This window comes from Desmodus rotundus, chromosome 10, assembly GCF_022682495.2.
Source record: "Desmodus rotundus isolate HL8 chromosome 10, HLdesRot8A.1, whole genome shotgun sequence".
Classification (NCBI taxonomy): Eukaryota; Metazoa; Chordata; class Mammalia; order Chiroptera; family Phyllostomidae; genus Desmodus; species Desmodus rotundus.
This window is the reverse complement of record NC_071396.1, coordinates 59,310,066-59,323,517: the sequence shown is the minus strand read 5'-3', so window position 1 is coordinate 59,323,517 and position 13,452 is coordinate 59,310,066. Positions and strand designations below refer to the sequence as shown.

General features: G+C 37.9%; 1 pseudogene; it reads left to right on the top strand.

Moving 5' to 3' along the window:
• The first annotated feature begins 4,226 nt into the window (after positions 1-4,226).
• Positions 4,227-5,183, top strand: LOC112322789 (peroxiredoxin-1 pseudogene; annotated as a pseudogene).
• Positions 5,184-13,452: the final 8,269 nt, after the last annotated feature.

The following is a 13,452-nucleotide window of genomic DNA, read 5'->3' as shown; positions in this document are numbered from 1 at the left end:
TGGACCCCACAGGTTAGAGGCTTGAGAGTTGTGGATACACAAGAAAAGGAGATGAAACATTTGGCCCATTGTAGGTAAAGAATTGAAGCTGAAATGCCTCCACAATCCAGGACTTCTACAACCTCAGTGATGGTGGCAAAGGGAATGAATAAACTTCTCACACAGGCACAAGAGAAGGAAGCCTGACTGTGATGTATGTGGGGTGTAATCCTCAATGATAAATCAAAGTCCTAGATTTTACTTTCCCGAGGACCCAGAGTCTGACTTTAAACTTGGCCTTCTGGTGTGGGGAGTTGAAGCTGAAAAACTAACACAGAATCTGTTCCTAGGATGGTGGGACACCTACCCCATCCCAATATCTAGCATAAACCAAAATAAAACCATCACGAAAGAACATTTTAATAATCCAGACACTATAAAATTATCACAATAAATAAAACTTTGCTTAAGATCAGTTAAATATGCATTCACATATGTAGGTAAACAGACACCCAAAAAGAAATGATTCCATCATGACTGAAATTTAGTTGGCAAAAACAAAAAAAGAACAGGAAGAATTGTTCTCTTATTTTTTCAGTTAATTAAAAAATCTAAGGGAAATTATAAAACAACATTGTTCAAAATAATTAAAGAAATAAAATAAACCTTATAAAAATCAGAAATAAAGAACAAATAACCCTCTCTCACAGTAGATTTAGAAAAGAACAAAATGGGTGATTAAAAATCTATTAAATCAAAATTAAAGAGCTGATTAAATATAAAAGAAAAACTAGTAAAGTAGAAAACAGATATGAAGAAATCAACAAGAATGTAGTACAGAATATAGCACTCTTATGAGACAGAAAGTTTAGAATGAGATGGCCCAATATGCATCTACAAAGTGTTCCAGAAGGAGAAAGCAGAAGATGAAAGTGATAAGAGCTTAGAATTTCCCATTAAATTTATTTTTAATTGCATATTAAATATATTTTAAGAATATGCTCAATGAATCAAGAAAAAGATTTTAAAAACATTTTTATATGGATATCCCCTTTTAAAAACTTCAAAACACTAAAGACAAAGGAAATTGTAAAAAATATTTACTTCTCGAAAAAAGCAAACAAAATACAACCAGAGACATTGAGGTTGGGAACAGTCTAGCAGTGGCCGGGGGGAGTGGGGTGGGGACAATGGGAAGAGGGGATTGCAGGAACTATTATAAAGGACACATGGACAAAATCGGGAGGGAGGGTGGAGGTGGGGGAGGGAGGTGGGTTTAGCTGGGGTGGGGTGGAGGGATGGGGAGAAAAGGCATACAACTGTAATTGAATAAAAATAAAAATTAAAAAAAAATATTTACTTCTCAAGCCCAACTTCTGTATTAGCAGGAAGCTTCTGAACAGCAACAAAAGTCGTCTACAACAATAGAAAAATATCTTCAAAGCACTGAAAGAAAATAGGTGTCAAACTAGAATTAAAATCCAGCTGTACTTTTATTCAATAGTGAGTGTGAAATAAGACATTTTCAGACAGGCTGAGAGAACTTACTGCTAATTGCTCTTTAACGAAAATCTCTAAAAAGGGTACCTTCAGAAGAAGGAAATTAAACTCCAGATCAGCAAGAAGAACAAAGTAGAAGGGCTCAAAATACCTGATATCAAACTGTATTATAAGCCCACTCTAATCAAAACAGTCTGGTACCGGCATAAAGACAGACAAATAGATCAATGGAATAGATTAGAGAGCCTGAAAAAAAACAAACAAACATGTCTCTATGGTCAATTAATATTTGACAAAGGGGGCAGAAACAATAAAATGGAGTAAAAATAGCCTCTTCAACAAATAGTGTTGGGAGAGCTGGACAGCTACATGCAAAAAAAAGTGAAACTTGACCATCAATTTACACCATATATGAAAATAAACTCAAGGTGGATAAAAGACTTAAATATAAGTCACAACACCAAAAAAGTCCTAGAGGAGAAATAGGGTGGATCTCAGATATTCCACACAGTGATATTGTCACTGATACGTCCCCTAGAGAAAGGGACATAAAGGAAAGAATAAACAAATAGATCTCATTAAAGTAAAAAGCTTCTCAGGGGAGGCAGGTGGGTTTGGCTGGGGTGAGGTAGAGGGGTGGGGAGAAAATGTAGACAACTGTAATTGAACAACAATAAAATAATTTAAAAATTGAAAGAAAAAAAAGTAAAAAGCTTCTTCATGGCTAATGAAAACATCAGCAAAATGAAAAGGGAACCAACCATATGGGAAAATATATTGGACAATGACACCTCAGACAAGGGTTTGATCTCCAAAATATATAAAGAACTCACACGATTCCACTCCAGAAAGACAAACAACCCAATTTAAAAATGGGCAAAGGACCTGAACAGACATTTCTACAAGAAGACATACAGAGGGCCCAGAAACATATGAAAGGATGCTCAACATCAATAGCCATCAGAGAGATGCATATTAAAATCACAATGGGATTCCACTTCACACTGGTCAGAATGGCCATCATTAACAAATTAACAAACAAGTGCTGGTGAGGTTGTGGAAAGAAGGGAACCCTAGTATACTGCTGGTGGGAATGCAGACTGGTGTAGCCACTATGGAAAACAGTATGTAATTTTCTCAGAAAAGTAAAAATGGAACTGCCTTTTGACCTGGTAATTCCACTGCTGGGACTATACCCTAAAAAATACTGAAACACCAATTCAAAAGAACCTATGCAACTCAATGTTCATAGCAGTGTTATTTACAATAGCCAAGTGCTAGAAACAGCCTAGGTGCCCATCAGTAAATGAGTGGTTCAAAAAACTGTGGTAAATTTACCCAATGGAATACTATGAAGCAGAAAGAAAGAAGGAACTCTTACCCCTTGTGACAGCATGGATGGAACTGGAGAGTATTATGCTAAGTGAAACAAGCCAGGTGGTGAAAGACAAATGCCATATGATCTCACCTATATGTGGAACCTAATCAACAAAACAAACATCATAACCAAATCAGCAAACAAGTGGTAGAGAGGTTGTGGAGAAAAAAGAACCCTAGTACATTGTTGGTGGGAATGCAGACTGGTGCAGCCACTGTGGAAAACCGTATGGAATTTCCTCAGAAAACTAAAAATAGAATGGCCTTTTCATCTAGTGATTCCACTTCTGGGATTATGCTCTAAGAGCCCTGAAACACCAATTCAAAAGAACCTATGCACCCCAATGTTCATAGCAGCACAATTTACAATAGCCAAGTGCTAGAAACAGCCTAGGTGCCCATCAGTAAATGAGTGGATAAAAACTGTGGTACATTTACACAATGGAATACTACACAGCAGAAAGAAAGGAGCTCCTACCCTTCGCAACAACATGATAGATCTGGAGAGCATTGTGCTAAGTGAAATAAGCCAGACACTGAAAGAAAAATATCATATGATATCACCTTTAATGGAACCTAATCAACAAAATAAACAAGTCAGGAAAATATAACCAGAGACATTGAAATAAAGAACAAACTGACAGTAACCAAAGAGGAGGGTGAGCAGTAGTATTATGGGGGAAAAAGTAGGAAGGGTCATCAAGGAACAGGTTTAAAGACACACCAATAAAGCCAAAGGGGGCTAGGATTGAGGGTGGGAGGTGAGATGGTTGGGTGGGGGGGAATGGTGGAGGGAAAATGGGGACAACTATACTTAACAACAATTAAAAATGAAAAATAAAATGAATGAGCAATATAAAACCAGAGATAAGGAAAAAAAGAACAAACTGACAGTGACCAGAGGGAAAGTGGGAGGGGGGTAATGGGGGAAAGAAGGGGAAGTGTCAAGTCAGGGAACACGCATAAAGGACCCATGGACATGGACAATGGGGTGGGGAATGACTGCAGGGAGGGGGTGTGCAATGCAGGACAGGGGAGTGCAACAGGGACAACTGTTATTGAACAAAAATAAAAAAAGAAAGAATGCATTAAAAAAATCAAATGGATTGGTGAAACCTGGAAATACAGTGAAGAAAATATTGACAATAATCATTAATTCTATCAGTAATGATTATTTTGGCAGTGATAAAATGAAACTAAAATATTAGGCAATAATACCATATAAATTGGAAATGGTAGTGATCAGAGTAAATGTATTCGAAGATCCTTAAGGGATTCAAGAGAAGGGAGAGATCAACTGATTTTGACTTTGTTAAGCTAAGTATGATTGTTACAAGTTAAGAATAAACATTAAAAAGATAGTATGGGCTTCGAGAGGCTTCTTCCTGACCTGCTGCTTGTGGTGCTTGTGTGTCGGAGTCGCTGATAGCAAGATGTCTTCAGGAAATGCTAAAATTGGGCACCCTGCCCCCAACTTCAAAGCTACAGCTGTTATGCCAGATGGTCAGTTCAAAGATATCAGCCTTTCTGACTACAGAGGAAAATATGTGGTGTTCTTCTTTTACCCTCTTGATTTTACCTTTGTGTGGCCCACGGAGATCATTGCTTTCAGTGATAGGGTGGAAGAATTTAAGAAACTCAACTGCCAAGTGATTGATGCTTCTGTGGATTCTCACTTCTGTCACCTGGCATGGGTCAACACACCCAGGAAACAAGGAGGACTGGGATCCATGAACATTCCCTTGGTGTCAGACCCCAAGAGCACCATTGCTCAGGACTATGGGGTCTTAAAGGCTGATGAAGACATCTCATTCAGGGGCCTCTTTATCATTGATGAAAAAGGTGTCCTTCACCAGATCACCGTAAACGACCTTCCTGTTGGCCGCTCTGTGGATGAAACTCTGAGACTAGTTCAGGCTTTCCAGTTCACTGACAAACATGGGGAAGTGCGCCCAGCTGGCTGGAAACCTGGCAGTGACACCATCAAGCCTGATGTCCAGAAGAGCAAAGAATATTTCTCTAAGCAGAAGTGAGCACTGGGCCATTACAGGATCATGGCGGCAGTGTGCAGCCATGAGAACAAAACTTTTCTATTGTCATGCTTCTCTTTTACTATTGTCATGCTTATTAAAACACAAGATCTTAGATTTAGGCCAGATGTGGTCTGGGGCAAAACAGGCCTTTCCTGCAGGGTTTTGGGGGGCCAGTCTTTCTTTTTCTGGAAGAAATGACCTAAACTTATGGAGCAGGCCAACTGACATGTACAGTAGTGGGGCATCACCTTTTTTGTGTAGTTTCTATTAAACTCAAACTGTGAAAAAAAAAAAGATAGTATGAATTGAACTATATGAAGTTGCTGATGTTCAATCAATTTTGGCCAACATAATGGCAATATCATATTGTTTAATCTAACACACTGTATAACTTTGAAGTGAAAAAGCTAAAATAGAGGAAATAGTCATGCCAATGGAAGGCAGAAAATATAGTGGGGGAGAGAATCAATGAAAATCATGGTAAATGCCCCTCCAAAAGATAATAGAAATAAATTGAATACTCACTCCTTAAATTAAATTACAAACTCTCAGATTAAATAAATAGCTATTTTTTAGCTTTTCCTTTATTAGCCATATTATCTTTTATCCCTTAACTGTGAATGAAAGCTTTTAAAGTAGAAATTGATGAAACCGCATCTTTTGTTTTTTAAATATTATGCCATCAATGTTTGCAAGGACATTATAAGATTTAAATACACTATCCTACCTTAATAATTAATAAGTTGGTTTTTTAACTGGCTAATTATAAAAATATATATTCAAAAGAAATTGAGCCAAACTGTGGAAGAATGGAAAAACAGATAAATTAACTATGTTAATAAATTTTGTATATTACTGTAGCTATATTAATATGTCAAAACATACTCAGTAAAAGTATTATCAGGAACAAAGATAGTAAATATGTAATGTTATAAAAATCACCAGGAATTTCCCAGAAAGATATAAAAAAGTCTAAATTTCTAAAAAAAAATTGACAAAAAGTTAAGGAAAAATGAACAATACTCAGTGGAAAAATATAGTATGTGTCTCTCAGCAACTGATACATAAATTAAGAAATTAATTAAGGCCCAGGCTAGTGTGGCTCAGTGAATTCAGCACCAAACTGCAAACCAAAGGCTGGCTGGTTCAATTCCCGGTCACAGCACATGCCTGGGTTGCGGGCCAGGTCCCCAGTCGGAGGCATGTGAGAAGCAACCACACACTGATGTTTCTCTTCCTCTCTTCCTCTCTTCCTTCCCCTCTCTAAAAATAAATAAATAAAATCTTTTAAAAAAAGAAATTAATTGAGGATATAAAACATATTGTTGGCAGCAAGAAAGGCACCAGGTGTTAGACCTCGCCTCAACAACCTCAGTCCTTGAGTTTTGGCTAAGAAAGAATTGAATCAAGGCTCAAACTATAAGAGAAAGTTTATTTAAAAAGTCACAAAGGTAGAAGTGAGCTGTCAAAGAAATAGGCTCAGGAAACAAGTAATGGGGGCCTTGGAGCCTATAAGATGGAAGGGAAAGGTAATGCACCTAGTGGAAGAGGAGGGTTATGGGAAAGGCATGGGCATGCTCCTGAGAAGGAGAGTCGGCTGGGTCCTCCATCCTAAGGGCTTTTAAAGGTGGAGATTTTAGGGGAGGTCTCAGGGGAGGATCTAAATAGAATATTTATCGGCTTTTCAGGTGTGTGTTTTCAGGCTCAGGGTCTCCACTGATTGATTGGTCAGCACCTGGGCAGGGATGAGTAGTCACTATAACTGGTTCTGAGGTGAGCTGTGTTATGGCCTATCTGGTTTTGCTGCTTTTTGGGGCCTGGAAGTGAAACACAACTGAGGCCTAGATGCATTTGATGTGGGTTAGAACCTCATTGTCCTGGGGGCTTAATGCTTAAGGCAGGGGTGTCAAACTCATTTTCACCGGCAGCCACATCAACCTCGTGGTTGCCTTCAAAGGGCCAAATGAAATTTTAGAACTGTATAAATGTAACTACTCCTTAACAGTTAAGCGAGAGTTTGGTGCTGCCACCAGGTAGAAACAAGGTGCCAAGCTGGATAAAAGAAGGTGGAGGTCCGGATTTGGCCCACAGGCCTTGTGTTTGCCACCTGTCATGTAAGGCCTATCGTCCAGCCTCCGTGTTTTTTCACCCTCTAATGGGGGTCTAACCTGCAAGACTAGCAACAATGCAGGAGAGTAAAGGTCAGGGTCTGAACTGACCAGAAAGTAAAGGGGAGGGTCTGAATTGCATGACCAGTAATATGAAATGTCAGGCGGTCTTAACCAAATGAGCAGCAACATGCTAAGAAGAGGTTACCCTGGGAGTGAGGTCCTTGTTTTCCTAGCTTTGCCTGTTGCTAGGCACCTGGGCTTTTCTGCCTTGGTGACCTTGTGTACCTAGCCTATCATCTTTGCCCTGCTCATGTCTGTCAAATGACTACCACAATTCACTCTCAAAGATGGTGGCTCGGAATTCTTTAAGCAATAGTGGCACAAAATTCTTATGTAACTTCTTACTGCTGAAGAGGGACAATGTTTTCCTTCAGAGTAAAGAGATACTTGCTCTCTGTTAGAGGGACGAAGAGATTGGGGCATGGAAGGAGGTGGCAGTGGTGTCAATAGTTGGTGAGGGGCAGTACTCTGGGAGTACGAATAGGGCTTGCAACCTGGTGAAGACAAACTGTGATAAACCTCAATAAATCAAAATCAAAGGTCGGGAGAAAAACAAACCATTAGTTTAGAGGCTTGTAGTCAAACATTTAAGAAAACTACAAAAATTCAGGATCCAGTTCAGTTTCTGGATGAAAAATAAAACTTTTTAAAATATATTTTATTGATTATGCTATTACAGTTGTCCAATTTTCCCCCCTTTATTCCCCTCCACACTGCACCCCACTCCCACACACATTCCACCCCCCTCTTAGTTCATGTCCATGGGTCGTGCATATAAGTTCTTTGGCTTCTCCATTTCTTATACTATTCTTAACCTCCCCCTGTCTATTTTGTACCTACCATTTATGCTTCTTATTCCCTATTTATTTTCCCCCATTGTATCCCCGCTGATAACCCTCCATGTGATCTCCACTTCTGTGGTTCTGTTCCTGTCCTAGTTGTTTGGTTAGATTTTTGTTTTTGTTTTTTAGGTTCAGTTGTTGATAGTTGTGAGTTTATTATCATTTTACTGTTCATAGTTTTTGATCTTCTTTTTCTTAGAACTTCATATACTAAGGGCTTGGTGATGACGAACCCCTTTAACTTGACCTTATCTTGGAAGCACTTTATCAGCCCTTCTATTCTTAATGATATTCATACTGGATAGAATAACCTTGGATGTAGGTCCTTGCCTTTCATGACTTTGAATACTTCTTTCCAGCACCTTCTTGCCCATAAGGTCTCTTTTGAGAAATCAGTGGACAGTCTTATGCGAACTCCTTTGTAGGTAACTGTCTCCTTTTCTCTTGCTGTTTTTAAGAGTCTCTCCTTATCTTTAATCTTGGCTAATGTAATTATGATGAGCCTTGGTGTGTGCTTCCTTGAGTCCAACTTCTTTGGGTTTCCTGGACTTCCTGGAAGTCTATTTCTTTTGCCACAATGTGGCAGTTCTCCTTCATTGTTCTTTCAAATAAGTTTTCAATTTCTTGCTCTTCCTATTCTCCTTCTGGCATCCCTATGATTTGGATGTTGGAAAGTTTAAAGTTGTCCCAGGGGTTCCTAAGCCTCTCCTCATGTTTTTGAATTCTTGTTTCTTCATTCTGTTCTGGTTGAATGTTTGTTTCTTCCTTCTGGTCCAAACCATTGATTTGAGTGCTGGTATCTTCCCTTCCCTGTTGGTTCCCTGTGCATTTTCCTTTAATTCACTTTTCATAGCCTTCACTTTTTCCTCCATTTTGCGACCATACTCAACCATTTCTGTGAGCATCCTGATTACTAGTGTTTTGAAATGTGCATCTGATAGGTTGGCTATTTCTTCTTGGCTTAGTTGTATTTTTTCTGGAGCTTTGATCTGTTCTTTCATTTGGGCCTTTTTTTTTTTGTCTTGGCAGCCTGTTACATATAAGGGGCAGAGACTTAGGTATTCACCAGTGTGGGGCAACCCAAGTCACTGCATTGTGGTGCTGTATGTGGGGGCGAGGTCCAAAAGAGAACAATGCCACTTGCTGGGCTTTCAGCCAGCTTTCAGTAACTTCCTTTGCTACCCACAAGCTAATTGGGCTCTTCTGGTGCTGATTCCCAGGTGGATAGGTTTGTGTATGTTCTAGGATCCTGTGGGTCTCTCCAATGAACTCTCCTGTGAGGCAGAGAGTTTCTCCCCCTGCTGCCCTAACCCCCACAGATTTTTACAGTCAGAGGTTTTGAGTCTTTATTTCCCTGCACTGGGGCCCTGGGTTGCTTGGTCTGTCTTCCTCCCTAGTTGTTCCTCCCAGTTACCCACACACCAATGTGGGACTGACTGGTGCACCAGCCACCACCTTGCCTGGTCCACAAGCTGCCACCTTGTGGCACATCCTCTCTGCCCTGGCTGCCTGTCTCTGCCCCTCTTATTGGTCTGCATGAATGTTTCTTCTTTAATTCCCTGGTTTTTGGACTTCCATAGTTTGACTTTTCTCATGGTTCTGGTTATTTTTTGTTTTTAAATTTGTTGTTGTCCTTCTTTTGGTTTTGCTAGGAGGCATAGTGTATCTACCTGTGCCTCCATCTTGGCCAGAAATCTGAAAAATAAAACTTTTAACTCTAATATTTAAAACAGTATAATAAAGAGTCAATTGAAACACAACTTTCCTCCTAAAAGTACCCTTATTTTTGTCAAATAACCAAATTAGACCAATCTCTTTACTGCATCAAGTCCAGTTTCAATTTGTCCTGATACTCTGCATGAATACAACAATAATAATGATTGACCATATAGGCTCTCTTAAATCTGCTTTACTGGACTCTCATAAAGAATCTCCAGATTGAGCTTTAATTAGGCTCTATGGGCAAAAAAAAAAAAAAAAAAATCCAAGGCATGTAGTTGCCATCAGGCTTTGCCTGTAATACCTGTAGATTTGGGCAAATTTCTCAAGTTCTCAAGGTCCCAAAATGTCTTTGGGTTCTTTCTTTGTCACCTCCCAAGGAAGCAACCTTCACTTCTTACCTGGAAAGACTACCATGAACCATGTGAATAAGCAAGGTACCAAGTCATTTCTCCAAAGGGCTTTTAATTGACTTTCAAAGTTAATCTCAATCTCTTAAAGCTCTGGTGACATTAAGAGTCAAGGTATACCTCTTTCAAAAATGACATCCAGTCAAAATCCTGGTAAATAAAACCACAATTGGAAACTGGTTTTATGTGTTCAATTATAAAGAAATCAGATTCTTATTGGATTCATGAAAACAAACATATTGCCATTAAAATAATAATACTCATTAAGAGTTTAAAAATTCTGAATGGATCAAGTAGAGAGAAAAATATATCATTTACAAAATTGCTTTAAAAAACGTCTTCTTATATCTGGAAAGCAAGAGAAAAATCCTTGTCTGATTAACGGAATGAGAAAAAACAAAACTCCAACTCTGTGTTAGCTTACGTTTGACCTTTAAATTTATTTACATAATTAAATTTATTATTTAGTTTAACCATGTAATTTTTTCTCAAGATTTCTTTTCACAAACTTTCTACTACTTCCGTAGTCCCTTTTAGTTTGATTCTTCCTAATTCACTCAGAAATAACTTTAGAACAATTCACTTTCTTTTCCTTCAAAAACCATCTCCATAGCTTATATTTTCTATTATCAAAACCATACAATATCTTTCCAACTTAGTATTTTTAACACTCAGAAAACTTAATTTTTAGTGACGACTAAGAAGTAAGCAATTAGCATTCTTTAGATTGGCAAATACATTTCATAATTTCTAGAAGCATAGGCTCCTCAACTGGCAAACACATTCACACTTTTAAGAGACATATTTCTAATAAAGTAGAAGACAGTTAATAGCTCTAAATCTGTTTTAAACATTTTCTGTAAAAGAAGAAGCCAAAAGTAGGTAAACTTAAGACTTGTCTAGCCCTTCAATGTATAACAGCTGAAATAAGTTAATTGATCTGCTCAGATGGCTAAGTATTTTTCCTTTCAATAAAAATTATCTTCCAATATTTTGCATTTTAAAAGATGACTCAAATAAGATTTCTTTTTATTTTTTAATGTTTTATTGTTTATGTTGTTACAGTTGTCCCAGTTTTACCTGTTTTGCCTCCCTCTGCCCAGCCTGATCCTTACTTCCATAGTCAATCCCTATCTAATTGTTCTTTTCCATGGTCCTTTCATACATGTTCTCTGACTAATCCCTTCACCTTCTTTCAAACAGTTCCCACCTCCCTCCTCCTCTTTTACCACTGTCAGTCTATCCATGATTCTGTGCCTGTGGTTCTATTTTGTTCATTATATTCCTCTTACGAAAGAGACTATACAGTATTGTCTTTCATCAACAGTTCCATCCATGCTGTCACAAAAAGTAAAAAGTCCTTTTATTTGCTGTGCAATATTTCATTATGTAAATGTACTACAGTTTTTTAAACCACTCATCTATTGATGGGCACTTAGTCTGTTACCAAATCTTTCTTCTATGAATTTAGGGGTGCATAAATTCTTTTGAATTGGTCTTTCAGGATTCTTAGGGTATATTCCCAGCAGTGGCATCACTGGGTCACAAGGTAGTTCCATTTTTTAATTTTTTGAGGACACTCCATACTGTTTTTCACAATGGCTGCACCAGTCTGCATTCCCACCAATTGCACTAGGGTTCCCTTTCTCCACATCCTCACCAACATTTGTTGTTTGTTGATTTATTAATGATAGCCATTCTGGAGGGTATGAGCTGATATCTATTGTGGTTTTAATTTGCATCTCTCTCATGACTTGTGATGTTGAGTATCTTTTCATATGTCTATGGGCCATTTGATGTCCTCCTTGGAGAAGTGTCTATTCAGGATTTTTGCTAATTTTTTAATTGGATTGTTTGTCTTCCTGATGCTGAGTCATATGAGTTCATTTTATATTTTGGAGATCAAATCCTTGTCTGATGTATCATTGGCAAATATGTTTTCCTATATAGTTTGTTCCCTTTTCATTTTGATGATGGTTTATTTAGCCCTGAAGATGCTTTTTAATTTGATATTTCCCATATGTTTATTTTTCCTCTATTTCCCTTGCCCTAGGAGGTATATTGGCAAAATATTACTATGTGAGATATCTGAAATTTTACTGCATATGTTTTCTGCTAAAATTTGTATGATATCATGACATATTTGTCTTTTATCCTTTTTGAGTTAATTATTGTGTATGGTATAAGAAGGTGGTCTACTTTCATTTTTTTCTTTGCATGTACCAGTCCAGTTCTCCCAACACCAATTATTGAAGAGACTATTTTTACCCCATTGTATGCTCCTGCTCTCTTTGTGAAATATTAATTGACCATAGAGACTTGGGTTTCTTTCTGGGCTCTCTATTCTGTTCCGTTGTCTTAGGTATCTGTTTCTATGCTAGTACCAGACTGTTTTGATTACAGTGGTCTTGTAGTAGAGTTCAATATCAAATATTGTGGCCATTCTGACTTTGTTCTTCTCTCTCAAATTGTTGAGGCTATTAGTGGTCTTTTTTCATTCCATATAATTTTGTGGGATATTTACTCTAGATCTGTGAAATATTCTATTGGTATTTCTATAGGAAGTGCATCGAATCCATAGATTGCCTTGGGTAGTGTGGATATTTTAATGATGTCATTCTTGCAATCTCTGAACATGGTATATGTTTCCATTTATATGTATTTTTCCTCAGTTTCTTTCTTCAGTGCCCTATAGCTTTCTGAGTACAGGTTTTTTACCTCTTTGGTTTAGTTTATTTGTAGGTAATTATTTTTGTTGCAATAGTAAATGGGATTTTTCCCCCCTAAGATTCCATTTCTGGTAGTTCTTTGTTGGTGTACAAAAGTTGGCATACAAAAATGCCATCAATTTCTGGATATTGATATTGTATCTCACTACTTTTCCATATTGACTTATTAGGCTGATTAGTTTTTTCTTGGAGCCTATAGGGTTTTCTATGTACACTATCATGGCTTCTGTGAATATTGACAGTTTTACTTACTCCTTTCCAATTTGACTGCCTTTTATTTCTTCTTCTTGTCTGATTGCTGTGGCTACTACTTCTGTTACTATGTTGAAGAACAACACAGGTACTAGCCTGCAGTGTCCATGATTTTATGGCTGAGAATAAATCTACCAAGACATGATCTGCTTGGGGAGGAAAGGTGGCCAAACTCTCAAAGGAGAAGGGCCAGGAACCTGTTCCTCAACGGACTTTTATTGGGTTCATCTGCATAGGAATATAGGGTGTATACAGCAAAGCTCATCAATCATTGTCAGGCAGTAATGATGAAACAATAGATAACATTGAAAGAATTATGAAGGCTTATTTAGAGTCAGGGTCAGATAGCTAAAGGGCCATAAAACTTTGGGGAAACAAACTCATTTTATGCTTGGGTCCTTATCATTTAAATTGAGGGTATTAGCAAAGCAGGCTTCACA